At 41.4% G+C, this 27,425-nt stretch overlaps 1 long non-coding RNA gene across 18 annotated transcripts in view; it reads left to right on the top strand.

The window, feature by feature from the left end:
• LOC122441882 overlaps positions 1-27,425 on the top strand; it is a 96,603-nt gene that overhangs the window by 8,717 nt on the left and 60,461 nt on the right. For 13 of the 18 annotated variants that reach the window (XR_006269485.1, XR_006269477.1, XR_006269481.1 and 10 more), the window contains one exon: positions 18,592-18,696. This is a non-coding gene — a long non-coding RNA (uncharacterized LOC122441882). Of the gene's footprint in view, positions 1-6,517; positions 6,583-9,038; positions 9,220-18,591; positions 18,697-27,425 lie in introns of all 18 variants that reach the window. The other 5 variants (XR_006269478.1, XR_006269487.1, XR_006269480.1 and 2 more) reach the window with 3 other exon arrangements.

Here is a 27,425-nt window from a genome sequence, read left to right on the forward strand (position 1 = left end):
TTGATCTTGCCTTGTTAGAGCAAGAGTTTCTTAAAAATCATATTAATCAGACTTGGTTCTTTTTAGGTCCCTTCTAGGAACCTTTTATTGTAACTGCTTCCTCTCAGGATTAGAGAAGGAGTTTACTATCTTTACCTTCCTGCATGTCTGAAAATTCTTTTCCAGAGTCCTTGGCCAGACACTAGCTATATGGTTGTGAACGTCTCTGAACCTCAGTTTCTGTGCCTGTCAAATGGAGATAATGATAAATGACACTAATCTTCTTGTGAGGATTAAGTGACTAAATAATATACTAGTTTTGAGGACAGGAAAGTGGAAAGGGGAAGGATGTAGAGAACAACTGTTTTTAAAAGTAGATACTGTATATCTGTGCTTTATTTTGAAAAACTTAATAAGCATATGTTTCTTTTCTAATGAGAGTAGTGGAGATTTTATTTTTAAAAACAAAGGCTTCATTATATTGTTTTCATTTTTAAAAATAGAAAACTTTTAAAAATAATATTTATTTTTGGCTGTGCTACATCTTTGTTGCTTTGTGTAGGCCTTCTGTAGCTGCAGCAAGCAGGGGCTATTCTTTGTTAGGGTGTGAGGGCTTCTCATTGTGGTGGCTTCTCTTGTTTCGGAGCACAGGGGCTAGGCGTGCGGGCTTTAGTAGTTGTGGCTCTCAGGCTTAGTTGCTCCTTGGCATGTGTGATCTTTCTTTACCAGGAATTGAACCTGTGTCCCCTTCATTGGCAGGTGGATTGTTACCGTTAAAATAAGCCTTATCCAATCTTTCCTGTAACCCTTATCCGTATTTTATAGAAACAGAGAGATAGGAAACTTGCTTAAAGTCACACAGTGAGTGGTAGAGCTGGGATTTGAATAAGCAGTCTGGTCCCGGAGCCCCTGCTCGCAGCCTCTACAGTCTACTGCTTCTATTCCTCTTTTACCCGTTTAAAGTACGTAGTTGGAGAAGGAAATGGCAACCCACTCCAGTATTCTTGCCTGGAAAAGTCCATGGACAGAGGAGTCTAGCGGGCTGAAGTCCATGGGATTACATGACTGAGCATGTGTGCACAAGGGTGGAGGGAAATGGGTTGGTAGCAATAAAGTGGTAGAACTAAAAAAAAAAAAAAATAAATAAAGTACGTAGTGTGGGTCAGCAGTGTGGGACTTAGAAGGGCCAGTCCTACTGAAAAATGGGGCAATTTTAACTACTAGGCTAAGAATAAAGAGACCTGGGATCTTGTCTTGACTCTGTCATCAGCTTGCCACACCTAGAACTTTACTTTTCTCAGCTTGTTGTCCTATTTATTAAACAAAGGAGTCTCTCTGGAGGGTCTCTGAGATAGTCCTTCTAGCTCTGATGTTCTGTGCCTGGGCGTATGAAGTGAGGAGGGTAACACTTGCTCAGCTCCTTGATTTGGCACAGTGGTGTTTGTGAGCTTTGAGGGAGTTTGCTTTGTGCAAATGGAGATGCTAGATTTCAGGGCAAAGAATGAGCTGCCTTTCTGAGGAAGGTAGATCGGAGCTCTTTTTTTGAGGCTGGTTGCCAAGGGAACCTAGCCTCTGGCCAGCGACAACCAGGAATTCTTTGGTTGAGAGTGGGGAACAGATAACTAAAACAAGCAGCACATTTAGGTTTCACTTTCCACCCCTCCACCCCCATTCCCCACAGCTAGCTGCTAGTTTTATACAGTTTCTATGTTAGGCATTGTTTTAAGTACTTTATAAAGTATCAGATTATTTAATCTTCTTAGTAATCGTGTGAGATGGGTACTATTATTTGGGTTCTAAATTTATAGACATTAAGAGTGAAGCAAATAGAGTTAAATAATTTGTCCACTTTTACTTAAGTGAAAAGTGGTACCACATCCACAAAATTGTACTGGCTTCTTGGTTGGAGCTTGAAAAAAAAGCAAAGGAAAAATTGTTTAGTTGCTTATTAGTGGTTTTTGTTTTATTTGTTTGCTTTATTTAGAATGATAGACTCTTGGCATTGGAAAGGGCCTTTGAGGTAATATAGTCAGTCTCCTTATCTCCAGTCTGCCGTTCAGTTACAGGATTGCTTTCTATAGTCCCCTGACAGATGTGATCATTTAAATTATTTTTGAATAGTTATGTTGCTGGGAAGCTCATCACTTCTCAAGGAATCTAATTATATATGTATTTTTTTTCTTTTCCATTATAGTTATTACAGGATGTTGAGTATGTCCTGTGCTATACAGTAGGACCACATTGTTAATCTGTTTTATATATAGTTGTTTCTATCTGCTAGTCCCAAACTCTTTATTTATCCTTCCTCTACCTGTTTTCTCTTTTGGTAACTATAAGTTTGTTTTCTATGTGTGTGAGTCTGTTTTGTTAATAAATTCATTGGTATCATATTTTATATTCCACATGTTAAGTGATATCATGTGGTATTTGTGTTTTTCTTTCTGACTTCACTTAGTACGATAGTCTCTAGGTCCATCCATGTTGCTGCAAATGGCATTATTTCATTGTTTTTTAATGACTTGAGTAATATTTCACTGTATATATATTACTTACATATATTTGTCTATTGATGGGCATTTAGGTTGTTTCCGTGTCTTGGCTACTGTGAATAGTACTGCTGTGAACATTGAGGTGCCTGTATCTTTTTTTTTTCATTGTCCAGAGAAATTTAACACGTCTATTTATAATTGTTATAAAGTTGAACTGCTGAAACTTGTTCACTGAAACATTTTGACTTGCATTAATGCCTTTATGTCCCTGCATTTGTATTAAAAATTCACACAGAAATGAAAATGGAAAAACTGCCAATACCTGATTTCTGTACTCTATTTTTCCACTTGCAAACATATACTTAGGTACTTTTTGACCCCATGGAGGAAAAAAATCTAATGTTCAGAACTACCAATAGTAGGAAGAAGAGGAAAAAATATTTTTAAAGAATGAAATATTTCCCATCAGAGTGGATGCTTAAGCATGTTTTCCATGTATGTGGCGTGCTAGCTGGATGTCAATTGGCATAATTGTTGCATGTTTGGCATGGATAACACACAGGTTGGTGTCTTCAAAACAGCCAACCACAGGTAGATTTCACTTGCTTCTTTCAAAGGACCACTAGCTGCACTCTAGAAGTGCAGATCTGTTTTGAAGTCCTGAGCAACTTCCCACACTGGAAGGAAAGTTTGTGAATCAGGAGTTCAGTGGACTTCTGATAATTCTAATTTCATGGAGTGCTGCAATACCAGGCCTGTAATGATGAGATTTCTTCACCCTTGCAATGGAGGGCGTACTCTTTGTGAGAGGCTTTGTGGCCAGTTGCTTCCTTGGTGCTTTACCACAAGTGAATTTGCAGGCTGTCTGCTTTGAGCCATGGTATAGAGAGAGACCTTCTTACTTAACCTCATTCCACTTCAGCTGGAACTCAGTTGCCTGTATATTTTTGAATTAGAGTTTTCTCTGAATATATGCCCAAGAGTAGGATTGCTGAATAATACGGCAACTCTGTAGTTTTTTAAGGAACCTCCAATTGTTTTCTATTGTGGCTGCACCAATTTACATTCCCAGTCACAGTGTAGGAAGTTTCCCTTTTCTTCATACTCTCTCCAGCATTTGTTATTTGTAGACCTTTTTAGTGATGGCACATTTTGACCCATGTGAGGTAATTCTTCATCGTAGTTTTTAAGTAAAAGTATTGATTTCTTTGGCCGCACTGGGTCTTAGTTGGGGCATACATGATCTTTGCTGTGTCATGTGAGATCGTTTGGTGCGGTGTGTGGACTCTTCTAGTTGTGGTGTGTGGGCTCAGTAGCTGTGGCTCACAGGCTTTCTAGTTGCAGCACACAGGCTTAGTTTCTCTGGGGCATGTGGGATCTTAGTTCTCTGACCAGGGATTGAACTGGTTGGTGTCCCCTGCATAGCAAGGCAGATTCTTAACCACTGGACCACCAGGGAAGTCCCTTCATTGTTGTTTTGATTTGTATTTCTCTAATAATTGGGCTTCCCTTGTGGCTCAGTTTGTAAAGAATCCGCCTGCAATGTGGGAGACCTGGGTTTGATCCCTGGGTTGGGAAGATCCCCTGGAGAAGGGAAAGGCTACTCACTCCAGTATTCTGGCCTGGAGAATTCCGTGGACTGTATAGTTCATGGGGTTGCAAAGAGTATTTCTCTAATAATTAGCAGTGTTGAACATCTTTTCATATGCCTATTGGCCATCTGTATGTTTTCTTTGGACAAATGTCTGTTTAGGTCTGCCCATTTTTTGATTGGGTGGTTTGTTTTTTTGTCATTGAGTTGTGTGAGCTGTTTGTGTATTTTGCCAATAAAGCCCTTGTCGAGTGTGTTATTTGCAAATATTTTCTCCTATTCTATAGATTATCTTTTCATTTTGTTTGTGGTTTCCTCCATTATATTGTTGAATAGCTCTTTTTGGTAGAAAATTATTTCTTGTTTTGAATTGAAATCTAATTGCTATGTGTTCTCATCAGTTATAGCCTGTATCTTCCATATCCAATTGTGAGAATATTTGAAGACACTCTTCCTATTTATAAGGAATATTTGCAGTTTTCTCATAGCATCTAAGCTTGCTTTCAGTTCAGATTGGTCAGCACAAAAGCAATCTGCCTCTGTCACTGTTTGCAAGTGCAGCCTTGCACTTCTTATGATTAGTTAGCACAAAATGTGGGCCGTTCCCACATTCTTGGAGCACGAATGGATAGTGAACTGAATCTATTCAATTCGCTGTGAGTCTGGCAGGTTTGCAGTTCTCTGCTCAGAATCTCTAGGCCATCAGGCTGTGGCTCCCGTATATACTGCCAGAGATCACAAAATGTCGGGAAGTTTATCCGGGCACTTGATGAAACTGCATTTACTTCGTCAGGCCACTAGGTGATGAGCAACTCGCAGACCCGACTGTCAGGGAGGGTTGTGTATAGGACAGTTTCTGTTTGTACTTGGAAACACCATCAGAAAGAAGTCACCTAGTAAATTTCACTAAATGGTTTTGCTTGGGGGGAGGAGAAACATGTCTCACATATTCTTTGTTTTTCTCAGCTTTGATTCAATTTTAAATATTAGTTAGGGAGGAGGGCGGCTGCGCTGAACAGCATTCCTATATCAGGGATCAAATCTGTGCCCCCTGCAGTGGAAGCACGGAGTCTTAACCACTGGACCACCAGGGAAGAAGTTCCTTAAATATTAATTTGACTAGGACACTTCGAGCGATTTTTTTTTTTTTTTAAGAAAAGGGGCCTAGATGCTATTTTCAAGGTCCATTTATGTATTTACTTTGTGTGTGTGTGTATCTTGTATCTTCATGTGTGAATGGTGTTAGCTAGGTTTAAGATTCTTGAATACTAGTCCTAGTCTCTACGAAGTGTGGCTTCCCAGATGGTGCAGTGGTAAGGAATCTGCCTGCCAATGCAAGAGACATGGGTTCAACTTTTGGGTCAGGAATATGTTCTGGAGTAGGAAGTGGCAAGCCACTACAGTATTCTTGCCTGGAAAATTCCACGTGCAAAGGAGCATGGTGGGCTACAGGCCATGGGGTCGCAAAGGGTTGGATAAGACTGAGTAACCGAGCACACACACTACAAAGTATACAGCTTTCTATTGTCTAATTTCTAGTGATTGAGATTAAAAGTCCAGTGTCAATAGGATCCTTTTCCCTTTGTAAGTAATAGCCATTTCTCTTTGAAAGTTTAAGTTTTTTCTTTATGCTTAGTGTTTTATCATAATAGAGTTAGATATGATATTTAAAAAAAGAAACTCTGCTTGCTACTTGATGAACCTTTTAGACTTAAAAAACTGTTTTTTCTCAGTTAAGGGAAGTTTTATTGCTTTCCTTGTGTCTGTTTCCAACCCGCTTACTTTGTAGATGAAGAAACTGAGCCCAGAAAGGTTAAGTGACTTACCTAAGGGTCATTCAGGTAGTTAAAATGAACCTCAAGAAAATAAACTGACTCTTTCAATGAGGTACACTTTCATTGTATTGAATATTGCTGTAGTGAGAGAGCCATCATGAACTGATTGGTGATTTTTTAGTGGGACGAGTTTTTCCAAGGGTTCATGAGGAGATGAAGAAGGAAGAGGAGGTGATAGAATTCTTTACTGTTAAAATGTGGCCCATGTGAATGACTGCAGAATTCAGAAATCCCCCCAATACCCCAGCTGTTGGAGATACCCCAAAGCTCTAAAATTTAATAAAGCCAAGAAATTTTCTGAATACTTGGAGAATTATCTGTTTAGTTGTCAGAAGTAGGATTATCATGGTCATTCTCTGTTGTAAATATTGGAAAATGTATAAATGACATCTGAAGGCTTGGAGACAGACATTATAAACTGCCTTATCAGTGGCCTGGTTTCTGTTTTGAATTCCAGCATGGTACCCTTTTCTGCTGGGAACCACCTGTTCTTGGACTCTGTTGATCTTTGGATTTCCCCAGCCCTTCAGTCCCTTTCAGTTTTGAAATGAAACCTACCCCAGAGGGTGAGGTCAGGTACCGAGAGGACTTTGACAGCTCACACCAGATTGTTTTCTTTTCAGAGCTGTCCGGTATGTGACTATGTGATGCGTGAGGCACAGCAGGCTGTGATAGAGACTAATTGATGGTGAGTCAGCTATTGGGTAAGACCTAGGCAGTGTCATCTCTTTGGGTAGCCAGGAAAACATGTAGACCAAATACATCGTATTTCATCCTTAGGAAGTTAAGAGCACAATCACCAGAGATCTATCATGATTTCTCTGCCTGTGGTTTATTGAAGAAGGAAAGGCTTTATTTCAGTGTCCTTACTCCTCATTTGTAGAACCGTCTTTCTTTTCAGGAAGGAGCCAAGTCCCTGGTCTCTTTCTGCTGTTCCAGAAATTTTCTGAACTTTCACGCTGTGCCTCCTGGAATTGCTGCTTTGATCTGCAGTGACTCCTCTAGATATGCCTAGACAACCTTTCACCATGCCCCAGCCCCTTCATAGAATGCAGCTTCCCCTCTTCCTTTTGCTGTGAATGTGGTTTCCATCATATTGTCGCACTTCGCTTGGTACCTTCATGAGTGGAACTGACGATCTCTTCAGCTTATCCCACACCAGCAAAATCAGCATCCCCTGATTTTGTCTTACTGTCCCCCAGTCTCATCCCCCAGCACTGCAGAGCTGCTTCCAGATCTTCAGGTACCTTTTCTGTTTTGAGATTGTTGCTGGCCGGCACGGCCACCCGATCCCTGTCTTTGAAGCTGGCATCTTCACACTCATTCTCTCATATTTGTTTAGAACTTAGGCGTTTCACCCTCCTCCAGGGGTTCTGGCCCAGTCTAGGGGATCTGTGGCCAGACTTGGTCTGGGGCCAAGGATTCAGGCTAGAGCATGGAATTACGGGGCTTGGTGTTAACTTCTCAAGACATGGAGAGATGGCAAGCCGGGAAGATTTAAACATCAAGGCCAGTCGAGGGTGGAAGAAACAGAAAGTTTAGTATTTGAAGTAAAGGATGTCCTTTGTAGGCTTCCTCTTTTCCAGCATTTCAAAACTGTGTTATTTTTTTTAGATCAGTTTTAGGTTCATAGCAAAATTGAGAAGAAGGTACAGGAATTCCCATTATTTTTTGAAAAATTGATCTTTACTTTTATAGACAATATAATAATATAGTCTAAAAAAATCAAAACGTGTAGATTTTTAAAAAAGTTTTTGAAAGTATTTTTACTTGAGATTGGAAAATGAACAGCTTCCACACTGTTCATTGGAAGATACACAGTATTCATGAATACAATGCTGGTCATTTGAGGAAAGGTACAGACTCAATTTCTCCTTCACACTTTTCTTTTAGAAAGATACTATAGCAAAAAGAAACTTCACCAGCACAAGGAAAACTATTTTCCCAATAAGTTTATGAAAACCTAAGTTACCCAGTGGAATCAAAATTATCCTCCTGCTGCCACCACCTTATAACTTCATGCTTATTAGAACACTAATAGCTGCACCAAAACAAAGAGTACATTTACTTTCAACAGTGAGGGTGATTCTTTAAAAAATGTAACAAAGATCTCTGTAAGTAGTGTCTGAAATAGACAGCTAATACTGGATTTAATATTATTTTATAAATAATTGTTCTCTTAGCAGTAAATTTAAGTCTACACATTCAGAGTAGTGTTAGAAAATAAATACTATGATTACGTACTATATGTTATGACAGACTAGTTTCAAAAAACAAAAACTCAACATCTTGATAAAAATTCTCATCAGATGGAGAAGGAAATGGCAACCCACTCCAGTACCCGTGCCTGGAAAATCCCATGGACAGAGGAGCCTGGTAGGCTATAGTCCATGGGGTCGCAAAGAGTCAGACACAACTGAGCGACTTCACTTTCTTTCCTTTAAAAAAAAAAAAAATTCTCATCAGAATAAAATGTGACTAAAATTTAAAACATTGTCAAAATAATACCACATTTAAAATCTTCCACGATTTACAGAAGTATGAATTTCCAGTTTTGGAGCACCTTTTTCTTTTGTGAATTAAAATATGAATATATTGAAAACTGTTAATTTCAAAACATTATAGGTATTTTAAATACTCCTGCTCCCCTATTTCAATTATTTCTATATTCCCAGAGGCAACCTGTTAAGTTTAGAATGTACCTCCCAGACTTTGTGTTTTCATACATATGTATGAACCCAGAAAAAATTTAAAGTGCTATTTTTGTGTCTTATTTACTTACACAAATGGGGTCACATTTTATGTATCATTCATGTATTTCTTTGATTCAGTAATGTGCCTTGACAGTATTCCATATTGGTACATGAAGATAGGTCTCATTCTTTTTGGCTGCCGTATAGTATTTCATAGACTAGATGTATTATGTTTTATTTACCTTTTTTCCTATTGAGGGACATTAAGGTATTTCTAATTTTCTCTTGTCAGTAATTCTTTTTGTGCTTTTTAAAACTTTTTTGGGTTTTTCTTTTTTCTTATGTAGTTTAAAATTTTTTATTTTTTTATTTTTTATTGAACTTTTTGTGGTTTAAAAGTCAGCATTCTGTTTCTAGGCCCTTTTTTTCCTTTTCTTCCTATACCCCCTAGGTGGTCTCAGCCTCTCTGACCATTTCAGTTACCATCTGCACATGGATGATGCCCAGATCTCTCTCCAGACCAGACTATCCAATTGTTCACACGGACAACTTCACTGGGACGTTTTGAAGACTCGGCAGAATGCAGCTCCTGCTCTTCCCCTCTTGCTCCTCCTCCAATGTCCTGTCACATGGTAAATAGCACCACCACCCATGCAGTTGCTGGGCCCAAAGCCTAGTAGTCATTCTAGGTCCTCCCTCCCCTTCCCATAGCTGACAGCCAGCCTGTCGTAGGACTTGTCCTCCCCAGTATTTCTTGGATCCAGTTGCTTTCTTCATCCTTGCCGCTGCCCTGTACTTTAGTTTTCTAATTTATAAAATATAGTATTTGTGAGGATTTATATGAATTAATGTATGTAAAATGCTTAGAACAGTGGATAGGCACCTAGAATGTGTTGTGTGAGTATTAGCTGTTATCATCATTGTTACTGTCCGCTGCTTCTTCCTCTTAATGTATCCACTTTCATTTCTGTCTCCAGTCTTGATTTTATTCTCCTCTACCTCCATTCCATTCTCCACACTGCAGCCAGAGTGATCTTTATAAAATGTAAGAATGATCATGATCTAACTCCTCTGCATGTATGTACTGTTACCACACTTAGAATGCTTTTTCCCTTGATTTTTGAATGGCTCATTCCTTTTTATTTAGATACACATACTTTTATTTTTTTATTATTTAAAAAATTTTTTGACTGTGCCATGTGGCATATGGGATCTTAGTTCCTCAACTAGGTATTGAACCTGCACCCCTGCACTGAAAGTGCAGAGTGTTAACCACTGGACCACCTGGAAGTCCCTGGATACCTACTTCTAAATGTCATTTCCTCAGAGAGGCTTTCCCCTGACCTCCTAATGATTATGAAATAGTCACTTATATACGTACATTCCAGCACATCACCTATTTATTTCTTTACATAGCACTTGCTAATAAGTGATATTTTTCTAGTTTAGTCACATATTTGTTTATAGTTGCCACCAATTGGAATGTCAGTTCTCTGAGAATAGGGATATTGTCTGTTTTATTTACAGCAGTAAAACAGGACAGTGCCTGGCACATTGTAAGCACTCAGTGAATACTTGTTAAGAGAATGATAAAACAGCTTCATATGTCTTCATACGTCTTCAAGACCGTCCTTGGTCTCTCCAGCATCATCTGCCATAGTGTACTCTCTACCTTGACCTCCCCAGCTCATCCCCTTCCCTAAAGGGGAAAGAAAAGTACACTTTGTTGCTGTAGGGACATTACATAGGCTGTTTAATCTGCCTAGAACATGCTTCCTTAAATGCCCTGCCACTGCTTGGGTATCTCCTATCGATCCTTGGCCATGGCCAAGGGGACTTGGCCATGAAGGGGGCATGAGTACCTAGGATCAAGGTTGAGGATCTGAATAGGTGGATTATTTGAATGTTTGATGGCAGAATAGCTGAGAGTGGAGTGCAGTCCTAAGCAAGCAAGGAAGGAAGCAAAAGGCTTTAGGGATAATAAGATGAGGCAAGGATGAAGTTGAAAGCTGAATCATTAGGTGAAAAACTTAGAGAATCTGGATCATGGGTGGAGTGTAAGAAGGGACAGGGCAAGCAGTTCAGGATTAAAGCCATAAATAATCTTTGGGATTACTAAAATTATCTTCTAGCATTGTTACTTCTTTAGTGTAAAACCAGCTGTTGGATTATAGGAAGGATCAGGTAGTTAACACATAAAAGTTTGAACTAAATTTTGTATTGCTTTGTGTTTTATATACTATATGGCTGATTCATATCAAAAAAAGAATATAAAAAAAAAAAATAAAGTCAAATCCCCAGAAATCCTATCTTATCTCACCCTGCCCCTGCTTTAATTTCTGCTCCCAGGAGCTTACCTTCCCTCCTTTTAAATGTATTAGGCTCAACTCGCTCATATTTTTAATAAGTTTCCTGTACAGAAGACTTTAGCAATCTCAGTGCTCCCTTCTGGTAGGCTGAGGGTACTCCCTTCAGGTATGGTGAGCACTCCTTCAGGCTACCTCCTCCCTTCAAGTTAAGCATAGGAGTTCAGGACTTCCTGCCTAACCTGAATCTGTGGAATTTCTCTCTGAAGTTTGAGGAGGGACATGGGAGTGTAGAATATAGGGTGGGACTCTCTTGGTGAGGCCTAGTAAAGAGTAGTGAAAGGCTGGCTGGGTGTGCATGGATGGTAAGATCTGAAGGTTGAAGGCAGTGGGCTTCAAAGTTTCTTACCTGGATTTGTCCTAGAGTTTATGGCAATGTTAGAGGGCTCTGATGTGCCAAGTAAGGAATCTTGGTGAGTAGGGCTAGTCATTACCCTTTAGAGGTGTTCTGTTTGTTTTTCTGTGTAGCCTGATGCTCTTCTACAGCCTGACCAATAGCTGGCATCGTGGTGGATGCTGAAGGGGAATCACTGGGATAGAAACAGTACTTACTGATTAGGGGTGTTGTCCCCTTTATGATGGTTGAATGGAGTGATTGTATGCACATACATCCAAGGCCCAGGCAGCTGGTCTGTGTGAGATGAATCCTCTGCACTCCCCTCCTAGTGCTTCCTGGGAAAACCCAGCCTAAGGCAGCTGGAGATCATGGCCATCGTCAGTGATTGCCCCAAGAGTGCTACCTGTCTTTGACTCCTCTGCTTTCTAATCCCCATGCTCTGATGTCCTGCCTTCTATTTTCTGCTTTCAGTTCAGTTCAGTTCACTCGCTCAGTCGTGTCCGACTCTGCGACGCCATGAATCGCAGCACGCCATGTCTCCCTGTCCGTCACAAACTCCCGGAGTTTACTCAAACTCAGGTCCATCGAGTTGGCGATGCCATCCAGCCATCTCATCCTCTGTCGTCCCCTTCTCCTCCTGCCCCCAATACCTCCCAGCATCAGGGTCTTTTCCAATGAGTCAACTTTTCGCATGAGGTGGCCCAAGTATTGGAGTTTCAGCTTCAGCATTAGTCCTTCCAATGAACACCCAGGACTGATCTCCTTTAGGATGGACTGGTTGGATCTCCTTGCAGTCCAAGGGATTCTTAAGAGTCTTCTCCAACACCACTTTGGGGGCCTTCAAATTTCATAAGCCCTTCTGACTCCTTTTTTACTTTATTTCCTGCCCAGCTCGAGTGTTGGCTGTATGCAGTCCCTTGGTTTTGACATTGCCAGTCAGCTTTCCTCCATTAGCCCTATTCCTAGAGCTATGGTTTTGAGTCTTTAATATATCAGAATTATCCATGGAGGCAAGTGTTGAGGAGTTGGATACTTACTTAAAATGCTGATTCCTGGGAGAATGGACACATGGATATGTACGGCTGAGTCACTCTCTTGTGCGCCCGGAACTGTCACAACATTGTTAATCAGCTGGCTATACTCCAGTATAAAATAAAAAAGGCAAATTCCTGGTCTTTACTCCTGCTATCCTGATTAAATTGGTATGGGTGGTAACCAGGAATCTGCATTTTGATTGGCCTTGTAGGTGACTCTGACACCATTCATCATCTACAGACCATATTTGGAGAAACTCTGACTTAGAGGACTCTTTTGACCACCTTCCCCTTACCCCTTCCCTAAAGGGGAAAGAAAAGGATTTGAACTCTTTACTTGGATCCTGAGGTCCCAGGAACCTTAGACTGTCACCTGTCATCCAGTGGGGACAGTGGATAACTGTCTCTGTGTACCTCATCTTCTCATTGCTGGTGGTAGGCACACATTCCCAGTGAGGCAGACTCTACCTGGTAAAAGGGCCTTAATGACCCGGTAGACTGCAGGTCAGTAGCTCTGGAATATACTGGGGACTTAGGCTTTGGACTGAGAAAGCAGGATGGAACATAGAGTTTGAAGGCTGCCAACTGCACTTCAGATTTGCCTCTGGGATGCTTCTTTCTCTGTACACAGTGACCGTGCCCTAATGTAGGCTGTCTTTTGGTCTCCAAGCTGTTGTCACTCCCTCTTGCAGCCATCCTCTGAAAAGCTTCTACTGTCCTCCTATAAAACAACCCAGCCTTGTCTCTCCTTTTAAAATCCCTTGTTGCATTCGTGTTACCTATACAGTCAAGTCCAGATGTCTCAGGTTGGAATAAAGTCTTGCATTTTGACTCAAATTGTGGCCTACAAGGCCTAGTAAGATCTGGTCCCTCCCTGTATTTCAAGTCTCATTTCAAGCCCTTCTTCCCCTTACCTCCTGCATGCATCATCACCTGCTTTCAGTTCTCTGTCTTCAGGGCCTTTGCCTAGAAAACTGTTTACCCTGTTCTTCACCTCATTATCCTTTGCCTTTAAGTTTCAGTTGAGCATTATCTCATTTTGGAGGTCTTTTTTGGCCTCTCTGTGTAAAGCAACACAACATCATTATTGCACCCTGTTTGCTTCCACTGGACCACTTATTGCTTTTTACTCGTTTTTCTTTCTTTCTTACTACACTGTAAGCTCCATGAGGGCAAGGACCTTCTTGCTCATGATTCTGTCTTCAGTGCATAGTGTGTAGAGGTACTCTATAAGGACTTGTTGACTAAATTGCCTTTCACCTTCTTATTAGTACCTGCATTGGTACTTTGTGGCTCTGCACAGTTCTTACCCTTGGCATGTGTGTTATTACCTCTGCCAGAGGCACCCTTTCTCTCATTGACTGATCATTGCTTCTTGTTGTTTACTGCTTCTCTGAGCAATTCCTGGACTTCCCCAGGCAGTTCTAATTCAATAGAGAAAGTACTTTGGTCCTCTTGAATGGATTTTTCACCCTGTATGATTTTCCTTATGTGGGAGATACATGGCATTGCCCTTGGTCTACAGATGACAAGCTAGAGGCTCTGAGAAGTGGATTAATTTGGAATAACCGAGATTCAAACCCTGTGAGTCTGTAGAGCCCTCAGTCATTCTGTCTCACTGTGCTTTCTCTAAAAGACACCAAATAGCAGACTCAGAGACCCTGAAGTGAAGGAGGTGTTTTTATTTTTTTATTTTAATTTTTTATTTATTTTTATTTTTTAAATACTTTTATTTATTTATTTGGCTGTGCTGGGTCTTAGTTGCAGCCTCAGGATCTTCCATATTCGTTGTGGCATATGGGAGTTTTTTTTGTTACAGTGTGTGGGATCTCGTTCCCTGGTCAGGTGCCGAACCTGGACCTCCTGCATTGGGAGCTCGGAGTCTTACCCATTGGACCACCAGGGAAGTCCCAAAGGAGGTGTTTTCAGAAAAAATTACTTAAGTAATGAGTGTGTGTGTGTATGTATGTATGTATATTTTTAATTTTCTGATCATTAAACACAGTAAAGGGTAGAAGTAGTTTCCCCTTATCAGAGGTTTTGCTTTTTGCAGTTTCAGTTACTTCAAGTCTGAAAATATTAAATGGAAAATTCCAGGAATAAACAATTCATAAGTTTTTAGTTGCATGTTGTTCTGAGTAATGTGATGAAATCTTGTGCCATCCTTCTCCTTCCTGTCCAGGATGTGAATCACCCTTTAGTTCAGCATACCTACGCTGTGCATGCCATAGGAAAAAACAGTCTATGTAGGGTTCGGTACTGTCCATGGTTCCAAGATTTGGAATGTATCCCACACGGATAAGGAAGGACTGCTGTATCATTGACAGACCATTTGTAAAGATAGGTGATAGAATGAAGGATGAACAAATTATTCAGAGGATGGTGTGTGTATTCCATTTGTTCATCAGTCATATCTTTGGTGATTCCTTGTGACAACCATAACATACAACCTAGTAGAGATGAGCCTAAGTGAAGCACTGTTAAATTCAAACTAAAGCAAATGTCAGTTATCATTCATAGTTGGGTTTCCCAGGTGGCACTAGTAGTAAAGAACCTGATTGCCAATGCAGGAGACATAAGAGATGTGGGTTCAATCCCTGGGTTGGAAAGATCCCCTGGAGGAGGGAGTGGCAAGCCACTCGCAGTATTCTTGCCCAGAGAATCCTGTGGACAGAGGAGCCTGGCGGGCTACAGTCCCTAGCGTCGTACAGTGTTGGACATGACTGAAGCGACAGCACACAGCACAGTTTCTTGGAAGTATTATGAAGGGTGAAATCTGAACATTGTTGTTGAGGGGGAAAATGTGCAAAAACTGGTGTGCAAAGCCTTGTAACACATTATGATAAAAAATACCTTACTGTATGTTGATAAGGGACTAGTTGATATGGTGGATGGCACCATATTATGTAGCAGTTAGAAAGATATACCCACCTTCTCACACACACACGTGCACACACAGACATACAGAGGTATGGAGCAATCTCTGAGGTCTTGTTAAGAGAAAACTAAATCTAGCAAGATAAGAGTTTATGGCATGCTAGGTATTTGTATGAAAAAAGGAGAGGACTCTACTTGCTATAAACAGACTACCTCTGGAGGTTTGTTTCTGTGTTTTTTAATCTTACTGTGTTGCTGAAATTTTTAACCCCTATATACATTGCCTTTTTAAAAAAATGTGATAAAAACACATAAAATTTACTATCTTATCTGTCTTAAACTTTACAGCAAAGAAATCCTTTTTTCTAGTGAATGATTCCCAATTTTATATCTTGGATTTTTGTATTTCAGATTTTTCTTGAAGTGAGACACATTTCTACTAAGAATAGGATAAAAAAAGAGGAGATTGTGCTCGAAATTGAAGATACCTATGTGTACCTTTTGTCTAACATCATTTACCCCTCCATTTGTTTACTTGCACCACTATTGCCCTGGAGATCTTAGTGCTCCTCCCCTCTTTGTTAAAGTGTAGTTGGTTTACAACATTATATAATGTCAGGTGTACAGCATAGTGATTCAGTATTTTTGCAAATTATACTCCATTTTAAGATAGCTATTATAATGGCTGTAATTCCTTGTGCCATGCACTGTATCCTTTTTACTTATCTACTTTATGCATAGTAGTTTGTAACCCCTAATTTGTCCCTCTCCTCTTTGGTAACCACTAGTTTGTCTTCTGTGTCTGCCAGTCTGCTTCAGTTTTACATATACATTGGAGTTGCCTTTTTCAATGACAGGTTTCTTGTGTGTTGATTTTGTCTTTCTAAATAGAGTAAATTCTTGCAAGCAGGAGGCATGTCTTATGATTATATCCTTTAGCGGTAAGCATAATAGAAGCTGCTCAATAACTGCATATTCAGGAAAGACTAGAGAGAGGTAGATAAAGAGAGAAAGAGACTCTTCCGCTGAAGAGATGATTGCTTTGGTTTTTCTCTGATTCACCTTATACTCTTCACTAGTGAAGAATTTCTTCCACTTGCAGACTAAATGTGTTTAAGATTTGTGTGTGTGTGTGTGTGATGTTACCTTCTGAAACCCCAGGAGAGGGAGCAGAAGCTGGAATGGGGCCTTGAGGCTGTGGCCTGATAGTAGTAATATAGTGATTCTTCTGTGTTGTAGCCTGGAGGAGAGTCTCAAATTTTTACCCTCAAACTAATTTCAAGTGTGGATATTCAGCTGTCACCTGGGTAGTTGGACCTGTATGTCCCTTAAGTGTCTAAATTTAGTAGCATATAATAGGAATGTTTGATAAAAGTAATTTGTCATTTTTGGTTTAAGTATATGAAAGCTCTTAACATAGGGCCTCGCATAGAGTAGGTATCCAAGAGGTGACAGATAGTGTTTGAGAAATGTTTTGAAATAGTCAGATCTTTCCCTGGGTCCCCTATTTCTATTCATGTGCCTCCATGGTTACCCTCAGGCTAAAGAAATAGGGAATAGCAACATGGATTCCACCTTTAGGAAGTTGCCTGTTTCTTGTTTGTGGCTTTATGCTCAAACCAGAAGTATATTCTGCTTCCACATATTTGAGAGCAAAATATCTGGACCTATGGATATACTCGAAACTGCATCCCAGTTGAAAATGTTCCTATCACACTGGCATGGCTGGTTACCTCGGGCAGCTTTCTTGGTGGAGACCTGGCCTGAGAATCTCAGTGGGGAAGTCTTTATCTCTAGGGTGTCACGGCATAGCCAGGGTAGCTTGTTGGGTCCAGGCATGGAGGGAGGGATAAGTAGGGGGCAAAAAGGGCTCAGCTCTGTGTCATTTTCTGTTCCAAGGAAGATGTGGGCACTGGTATGCCAGGGGCAGTGTTCTGGCCTGCTGTGGCTTGTCAGCGCCCTATGAATGAGTCAGTCTTGCTCTTGGCTGCCCTGCAAGGCATTTGGGGTATAGTAGGAGCGGGACTAGAGAATCTAAATCAGATAGACTTGCTTCAAATCCTAGAGATTTGCAGGGAGGAAATACACCTCCCGGGATGTTTCCCGTGTGCTGAGGTAGAGGAATCTGAATCTCTGGGGGTTTCCCTCCATCCGTGTTATGACCTCTCAGCTTTTCTTCATCTTAAGCTTTTATTCCTTTCACACTAACAGTGTCCTGGCTTCTGGGAAGAGCAGGAGGACGGGGAGAGATAATGAACTTGTGGGGCTCTGTGGATCTGCTGTCCTTATAATCCTTTCTGGATCAAAACGTAGGTGTGCAGAGGAGGGTGAATGAGTAGGTGGGAGAACAAACATATGCTGCCTGTACCACTTATCTGTCACTCAACCTAGACCCTTGCTTGTATTATCAACCTCTTTCTGTGTTGTTTTCTTTCCCATTTAGAGCATAACTATGTTGCCACATGTATTAATAATTTCACATGAATGGATCCATACCTTAATACTGTTTTTCTTCTTTAAAACTGTTCTGTAATCCTTTTCTCCTTTTTTCCCTAGTTTCATTGAGATGTAATTGATATATAACATTGTGTATGTTTAAGGTGTGCAGTGTGATGATTTGATATGATTACCACAATATGGTTAACACATTCATTACCTTACATAGTTACCTATTTTTTGTGTATAGTGAGAATCTTTTTTTGTTGGATTGTGTGTTATAGACCTCTTTTCATGTCAGTAAACATAGAATTAATGGCTGAATTATATTTCCACATATGGATATACCATAATGCATATTACTTAGTATTTAATCTGTTTATCTCATCTCTAATCAGCAGAGCCTTCCCTAATGCTCTTCAAGTTGTAACAATCCCCCTTCCTTTACCTTCTCCCTTCTCTCCTTTACTTTTCTTTATAGAGTTTAGCCCAACATGCTATACTACTTTTTTTTCTTGTTTATTGCCTAACACCCTTCATTAGAATATAGGCTCCATGAAAATAGGGATTTTTTTTTTTTAATCTACTTTTTCTATACCTATAGCTTAGTACCAGCTCCAGGTATACAGGTGGTGCTCAATAAATATTTGTTGAATGAATTTGTTGGATTTTTGGTATGCCCATTGAGGTTTTTATTTGTAATATTTGTGATATTATATACATTCTTTAGAAAATACTTTGGTACGTAATCTTTATATTCTTGTCTATGTATCTCCTTCGGATAAATTTCAAGAAATGGAATGACTGAGTTAAAGGATACACACAGGTAAAATGTTGGTTCATGGAGCCAAACTACACTTAAGAATGTTAACACCAGCAGTGCATGGGATTGCCTGTTTCTCCATATCATCAGTAACTCTGGCTTGTGTGTTTTTTGCTTTCCTCACCTGACAGATGACATGTGGTCTTGTCACTGTAATGTGGTAGTTGAGGCTGTGACTCTGGAGCTAGCCTGATGGGGACTGAATTCTCACTCAGCCACTTCTTATATGACCTTGGGTAAGTCATTTAACTTCTCTGTCCCCCTTTCATCTTTGGTAAAGTAGGGTTAATGATGGCACCTGTTTCATGAGAAATAAATCAGTTAGTCCAAGTAAAATGCTTTGAATAGTAACTGAGACATGGCAATAAATATGATTTAGTATACATTTCTGTGAATATTAAAGATTAAACATCTTTTATAAATACAAATCCAGTATCTTTTGGGCAGATGTATATGTTTTTTAAATCACTCATTCATGTCATGTCCTTTGCACATTTTCCTACTAGTATTTTTTTAAATAATTTGTAAGAGCTAAAGTGTTCACAGTTGTATATCGTGCAGATATTGTTCCCAGTTTGTCTTTCATTTTTCACCTTTGTGTATTTTTTATCTGTTTGTAAGAGTGTGATGTTTTCAGGTAGTCAAAGATAATCTTTTCCCTTATAATATATTTGCTGCTAGACCAATGTTTAGAAAAGGCATTCTTTCCGACTTCAAAATTATAAAAACGGTTATTGTCTTTGAGTACTTTGTGTGGATATATATTTTTAAATCTTTCAATCTTTGATCTGTCTGCAGTTTATTTTGATATGAAGATAGCAGTTGATCTGGCTCTGTTTTCTTTTCAGTAGTGTCCCAAACCCCTTTACTGAAGGAGTAAGAACAGGAACCTTTTATCTATTCTCCCCTCCCCTAATTTGAAAGTAAGGTATCCTAGCTATAGCAAATAGCAAACCTCCATTTTATTTTGTTTTGTTTCAGCTCGTTTCACTTTGGTTCGTTGTATATCATTTCAGCCACACCACATGCCATGCATGGGATCTCAATTCCCTGACCAGGGGTTGAAGCCATGCCCCTTGCAATAGAGGCACAGAGTCTTAAGCACTGGACTGCCAGGGAAGTTCCCGGATCTGCGTTCCTCTGGGATGAATTTGCTGTATAAAGCAGTTTGGGATCAGAACTCGGTTGACTATGTGATGAAGCTGCTGGGCTCACTGGTGTAGCATCTCTCCTGGTTCTGGAAGCTCCTACTAAGTGGATCCTTATTTGGAGACTGCTTTGATAGGGCTATTGTTAATTTGGAATGATAAGTTCTGTTAAAAAAACATGTAACTGTAGCAGGTGTTTCCTCTGTCCAGCCTAGGTATATTGATAGGGTATTAGTTGAGGAGCTGTTGAGTGGTAGTACACCCATCATGTTCTAGCTCTGTCCTCATCTTTTTGGGACCCTCGTCCCATCCAGTTTCTTGCCTCTGACTCAAAATGGAAGGAGGGTGATTCATACACAACAGAGCATCCACATATTTCATGGCAGCTACTATCTGCCGGAGATAATGACAAAAGGTAGCTAATTCATACATGGCATATACCAGGAACTGCTCTAAGCACCTTAACATTTATAAATTCTTGATGTGGTAGGTGCTCTGTACTGGGTTGCATGGTGTTCCCCTAAAAATTGTATCCACCCAGAATGTGATTTTATTTGGAAATAGAGTCTTTGTAAGATATAATCAAGTTATGAAGCCATTCCTCGATTGGGCCATAATCCAGTGCCTGGTGTTATTACAGTAAGTGGGAGACAACACAGACAGAAGACAACCATGTTGAGATGTAGGCAGGGTTTACTGGCACCTATTGGAAGCCGGAAGAGGCAAGGAAGGAGCCTTTAGAGGGAGTGTGGCCCTGCTGACACCTATATTTTGGACTTCTAGCCTCTAGAACTGTGAGAGGATAAATTTGTATTGTTTAAAGCCACCCAGTTTGTAGTATTTGTTACGACAACTCTAGGAAACCAATGCATGCTCTTACTGTCATCTCTGTTTTCAGATAAGGAAGCTGAGGCCTGGAGAGGTCAAATACTTGGAAACTCTTTAGGCCACTGCTCTGATCCCTGGGCATTCACTGCATCTTGTGCTGTTGTTCTTATCAGCTCTGCACCTTCACTACAGCCTTCTGCTTATGGTAGTGCTGGGGCTGAGCTGCTCAGAGGGCTCCTTTCTGTAACATAGCAGGCTGCGGCATTTCCCCCTCCTCGCCCTCTTCCTACTGTAAAGCAGAAATGCATACCTCTCAGGAGGCTTTTGGTTGAAGCCTGATGGTTTCAGCAGGTCTCTTTGTGGCCATACCCCTGCAGGTGAAATCAGACTTTCCTTTTCATTTCCTTGCAATGTCAGGGAAGTATCAGTGACAGGTCAGGGGAGGGTCACCAAGCTTCTTCTGGCAAGTGTTTTTATGCTTCCCATTTGTGGCCTGCTGTATTTCATAGAATTCCTGCCAGTAGACAGCTCAAGTCTTGTTTTTCTTTGGCACTTTCAGGATCTCACACATAGTTTACATGCCACGTCTCACAGTCTATGGCCATGAGCAGAGAAGGAGCAACTTCTTGGTAGCACTGTGAGGACCCTGGTCACTTGTTCTTGATTAACTCGACCCACTGCAGTGGCTCTCTGCCTTGATAAAAGGAATGGGAGGATAAGGGCATTGTTTGACCCAGCTCATCTCCCTGAACAGCACCTCGTCTGCCGTGGTCTCTTCTGTCGGCGTTCCAGAAGAGGTTTCCTCCCTTTGTCCCAGTGCTGGCCACAGAATCCTGCCTGTTTTCTCGTATAGACCTTTTCCTTTGGATCCTAATCTTATTCTTATTCTCAGCTCCTCTTACTAGACTGTGTATCTGTTTTGTTTGCTGCTGTATCCCAGGACTGAGTAAAGACTTGGCACTTATTAGCCCATCAAGAAATATTTATTGAATGAAGGAGTGAATATTGACCACAAAGTTTTGGAATCCTGCTTTTTCTTGCTTCATACTGAAGCCAGGCACTGGATTTAGAACTTTAGAGGTCTAAGCAATGGGAAGATTATAGTTGGTACTGTTGTTGTTGTTCAGTTGCTAGTCATGTCTGATTCTTTGGGACCCCATGGACTGCAGCATGCCAGTCTTCCCTGTCTTTTCACTTTCTCTTGGAGTTTGCTCAGATTCATGTTCATTGGAAGATTATGATGTTCCTTATAATTTCAGCCTTGAGTATATATTTCAGAAACAGTATTAAGCACAAAATAAGCATAAGGAAGTTTAGCAAAGTATAAGGGAAATCCAGCAAAATTTTGATATTTACCATAATGACTACCTGGATGAATAGAAAATAATTTAAAACATTCGCTATTGTTGTTTCTGCTTTCCCAGTTCCCTGAGCGTGTGCTGTCAGGTAATACTGCCTGAACCAGCCCTTCCCTGGCCTTGAATTTCACATTCATTTCCTCATAATTCCATCTGCTGAACCTGCCAGCCAGCCCTTTTCATCGCCCAGTGGTGTCCAGACCACTGAGAGTCCAGCCTGAGCTAGTGCTCTGGGTTCCCTGGGGCCTTGCCAAGAAAGTCACATAGAACGTGTACACTGCTGCAGGGCTCCTCACAGTGAGAATTTCCATGCTGAATTGGGATTTAGAGTCAGCATAGCATTTTAAAAGTTCTATTTATTTTATTTTTGGTTGCACTGGGTCTTTGTTGCTGCACATGGGCTTTCTTTAGTTGTGGTGAGTGGGCTGTCTCTTTGTTGCAGTGCCTAGGCTTCTCGTGGTGGTGGTCTCTCTTTGTGTGGAGCACAGGCTCTAGGGTGCAAGGGCTTTGGTAGTTGTGGGCTCAGTAGTTGTGGTTCACAGGCCTTAGAGTGCATGGGTTTCAGTAGTTGTGGCTTGCAGGCTCTAGAGCGATGGCTCAGAAGGTGTGGTCCACAGGCTTCGTTGCTCTGTGGCATGTAGAATCTTCCCAGACCAGGGATTGAACTCATGTCCCCTGCATTGGCAGGCAGTTTCTTATCCATTGCACTATCAGGGAAGTCCTTAGCTTAGCATTCTGTGCCAAGTGATTACACTTAGACTGTTTTTCATTGTAGTAAATTAGAAATATCAATAACCTCAGATATGCAGATGACACCACCCTTATGGCAGAAAGTGAAGAAGAACTAAAGAGCCTCTTGATGAAAGTGAAAGAGGAGAGTGAAAAAGTTGGCTTAAAGCTCAACATTCAGAAAACTAAGATCATGGCATCTGCTCCCATCACTTTATGGCAGATGGGGAAACAGTGGAAACAGTGGCTGACTTTATTTTTCTGGGCTCCAAAATCACTGCAGATGGTGACTGTAGCCCATGAAATTAAAAGACACTTACTCCTTGGAAGGAAAGTTATGACCAACCTAGACAGCATATTAAAAAGCAGAGACATTACTTTGTCCACAAGGTCTGTCTAGTCAAGGCTATGGTTTTTCCAGTGGTCATGTATGGATGTGAGAGTTGGACTATAAAGAAAGCTGAGCGCCGAAGAATAGATGCTTTTGAACTGTGGTGTTGGAGAAGACTCTTGAGAGTCCCTTGGACTGCAAGGAGATCCAACCAGTCCATCCTAAAGGAGATCAGTCCTGGATGTTCATTGGAAGGACTGATATTGTAGCTGAAACTCCAATACTTTGGCCACCTGATACGAAGAGCTGACTCGTTGGAAAAGACCCTGATGCTGGGAAAGATTGAGGGCAGGAAGAGAAAGGGACAACAGAGGATGAGATGGCTGGATGGCATCATTGACTCGATGGACATGGGTTTGGGTGGACTCCGGGAGTTGGTGATGGACAGGGAGGCCTGGCGTGCTGTGGTTTATGGGGTTGCGAGGAGTCGGACACGACTGAATGACTGAACTGAACTGAAATCTGTAATAAATGAAATGAAATCTGCTTCCATGATTCTGGATGTAGAAAGTCTGGAAATTTCCCTTTGTTCTTCCTTCCTAGATCACTGAGAAAGAAGTTAAAACGCAGGCCCACCTTGCCCCTATATTAATATGGGCCTTGTTGAGACCATTTGGAGTGGAGCTCAGGCCTCAAATAGGCTGTTTCAAGGCTATAAATGTAATCACATCCTGTTACTGCTTGATTCTGTAGAGTTTAAAATAGCATTGGAAACCTCCTAGGAAAAAAAGCTCCCCCGTAACTTCTTGGCTAAGGAAGTAGTATGTGCTGGCCAGAGCAGAAGGAGTAGCCAGGGCTCCCAAGTTCTATTCTGGACCTGTTGATGTGAGGTGTGATGTTCAGCAATCTGAGATGGTGTTCTGTAGCTCTAAGGTTTCTCATCCTTAGCACAGAGTTTGTGCTTTCAGGGAAAGAGGCCAACACACTGGTTTCCTGTCCTCTAGGAGAGTCTCATTATTAGAAGTCCTCCCTTTCATTTGAATTTCCATGTCCCTACTTTTTTTTAAATGAAGAAACATCCCCCACAGAGTTAATATAGGAACCCCAGCAGTATCATCCATGTTTTACTTGACTTCATTTTATCAGAATTGCTTTCCTTTTAGCAGTATGATTTAGATCAGCTCTTGTGAGGAATGGAAACTTTGATGGGGTTTAGGAAAAGGAAGGGAAAGTTTGTGTGGGGCACACACCTTGGACAACCAGAAAGGAACATGAAGGGACCAGGTACGTACTGAGCCAGATTGGGAAGAACAAACGTATCTCTGGAGAGCCAGATGTAAATTAGATGTTTTTGTGTATTTTCTCATTTAGTTATCATAATGCAAATCAGTGAAATATTATCTCCATTTTTGCACATGGGCAAACTGAAAGTCAAAGAAGTTAGGTAACTTGCCCAAGGTCAGACAGCTAATAAAAGGCTGAGTTAGGATTTATTCTCCTCAGGTCTGTCCAGTTCCAAAGCCCACGCTGTTTTCATAGAGCTCTTCTGTCTCTGACAAGATTTGAGAAAGGAGGGTGGGGAAAGAAGAGAAGATGGGGAGATGCCACCTTTCTTTACGTCATAGTTCTGCTTGTTTAGACGTGTTTAGCCAGAGCACCCTGTTTGTAGAATAGGACTAGGTTCTGTATGTAGATGTGCTGCAGCAACTTATGTGGGAAAATCACCAGTTGACTATAGGGAAGGATTAAAAAAAGCCTTTGTTCTTTACGTTTAGGTCTTCATTGTAGTGTAACTTACACTGTCAAAACACCACTGGTAACTCTGGTGTACAGTTTAAGAGGGCCTTCCTATCATCCAAATAAAATCTGTTGATGTGTTCTAGGGAATAAGCCATGATGGCGGCAGAGATGAGGGTGTGGTGTGGCCTTACTGCATGTATTGGGAGTTGGTGGCACCTGTTACATGACTATTACAGTGAATTATTACTGAGTAAACAAGAGGTGTCTCTCTTTTGCCTTTCCAAGGGAGACCAGATGGCGGTGAGTGTTGGCCCAGATCCAGGGGAGCCTGGCCTCTGGGCTGGCAGAGGAGACAGCTTTAGTGTCAGGTGATGAAATAAGAAGAGACAGGGCTGGTCTGTCAAGTGATATAATTTCAGGGGGCACCAAGAATACATCTTGCCCCTCAAAGACTTTTCTCAACTATTTGTTATTGCTTGGAATTCTACCAGTGACATTTTTTCCCCTTGATGTAAGCTTTTTGAGATCCTATTAAAAATGAAAAGACTCCAGGAAAGGGTTTGATTATGAAACATCTTGGTCATGTAAGTGGAAGTATGAATGAGTTCTTAAGATTGATTTCTGAGAACTAGACTAAGGCAGGGGCAGAAGGGAGAAAGCATTGTGCCCCTAGTCATAGTGATAGGAAGGATTCACCATTGAGATTGAGATTAAGGCCCTGAAAGGAGAAGTTGGGTCCCCAAGAACCATTTTGTGTTCTTTACAGTTTTGCCTGAGGAAAGACAAGATGCTGAGAGTGTTGAGAATGGAGGCTCTTGTGCTTATTGTGCTCAAGGAGGGGCTGGGTTTGAGCTTTCCCCACCAGTATGCTGGCTGTGCAGTCATGGTGTTGTCTGGAGAACAGCTGACGAGCAGAATGTGACAAGGAGTGTAGGGCCTTTGAGTCTGTGGTTTTCTCTGATGTCCTCAGACAAGGCCATCACAGATCTTAGGAAGCAGGAAGCAGCTTCCCAGAAATGGTGTAAAATGGTGGCGCAAAAGAAGCCACTGATGATGACATGGGTAGGGCGCTTCCTCTGTGGCCGCTGGTCATAGTCACCTTCTGGTCTTGATTTCCCAATGAGCTGTGCTGAGATCGGGCTTTACCAGGAAGTAAAATAATCCACGTCCAAAGCAGTGACAAAGCATTTGGGGTGTCAATACAAAGGTGCAGTTCTCCCTTGTTCACTGATTTGTGGAGCCAAAATAACTAAGTCAGAGATGCCAGCATAGCACCTATGAGTCACATCTTTAACTGTTTTGGATTGAATTCACTCCTGGTTGACTGTTCATTTTTCATTTACCATTTACAAAGGCTCTCAAAATGCCTTTGTGATTGGAATCCACACATCCCAGGGAGTCTTTGACAGACAGCTCAAATCTCAGTGCTTTTCTCAACTCTTCACAATTGAATTCATGGATGCCATTCACTCTCAGGCTTCACCTTTACTCTGTCCACATTTCTACCCACATTTCCAGAGCATTTTCTTTGGATTAGACTTTTGGCTTCATTCAGGCCTCTGAGGTTCTTTCTTCTTTTGGCACATTTCCCTAGAGGACCACCTAAAGAGTAGTCTCCACCCTTCACCTTCTAAAGTTTGATATAGTATGGATCATGTTCCTTGCTGGAATCAGCACAACTTTTTGGAAATTTCTGGTTATATCATACGTCTACCTCTCTCTCCAACCACCTCAGCCTCACATGCAAGATCTAGTCATGTAGTTGGATCTGCTGACCTTGAAAATTTTGAAGCCAGTGCCCCCCTAGGGAGGGACTCCTGGGCTTATTCCCTGAGTGACAGGTCTGGTCTACTAGTCTCTGCCTCTCTTCCGTTTGACCTGTATTTTGGCTTTTCCCCGGAGGAGCCCCTAGCCCTGTCCAGGACTATAACGCAGGGACTGTGGCCTTTGCTTTCCAGCCTCTTTCAGGCCGGGTCCCTTCTCCTTTTCTTACGGGTAGGCTTTGGCAGGTAGAGTTCTGCCCATGCAATGTTCTCCTCGTGTTGACTACTCTGAACTTTGTCTGCTGCTCTTTGGGCTGATTGGACGTCTTGCTGGTCTGTTTAGGTGTGCTTTTGGAACTAAGCTCTTAGGCGTGGCCAAGCCCTTGTCCTGAGTTTCATGTTAGCTCTCCAGCTGCCTCTGCCTCAGGAAGAGCTTTTAATATGCATTTATAAAGCTCAAAAAGGGAGATAGAGAATACAGCATTTTCTAGACTGACTTAACTAAAGAACCTTTTTTTTTCTTTGACTGAAGGAATGTTTGTTAAAATCTGGCAGAATGTGGTGGTTGGTGGGGCACAGTTTCGGAAAGTACAAGGCTTTATCCCAAACCAGTGGATGTCAAATGAAGGAATTCTAGGTGAAGGTAATGTGACAATGAGAAAAATTCTCTTGGGTAGGGAAGCCTCTCCTGGGGCTCCTCATTCAACAGATGTCCTCTGAGCACCTGCTACTCATCCGTCTCTCTGCTGGAATCACATCATGTGTTTGATTGCTTACTGTGTGTCTGCATAAGGCCAGCTCTGATCTGGAGTGGAGCCCCAGGTGGAGAAGAAGGTAGGGATGCTACATTATTTCTCCCACTTTTACATCCTCTTCTTTCGTCCAGTTGAAATGGGTGATGCCATCATGGCCACAGAAACCATTGGCTTCTAGATCCAAGGAAGGAGGGCTTCTTTGAGGCTTTTTCCCTGGCTTTGACCTCTTCCGGGATTTCTGTAGCACTTTTGAGCACCCCATCTCTCCCACTCTGGGACTAGTTCATCTCCGCACTAGTCTCCAGTCTCGCTG

This window comes from Cervus canadensis, chromosome 5, assembly GCF_019320065.1.
Source record: "Cervus canadensis isolate Bull #8, Minnesota chromosome 5, ASM1932006v1, whole genome shotgun sequence".
Classification (NCBI taxonomy): Eukaryota; Metazoa; Chordata; class Mammalia; order Artiodactyla; family Cervidae; genus Cervus; species Cervus canadensis.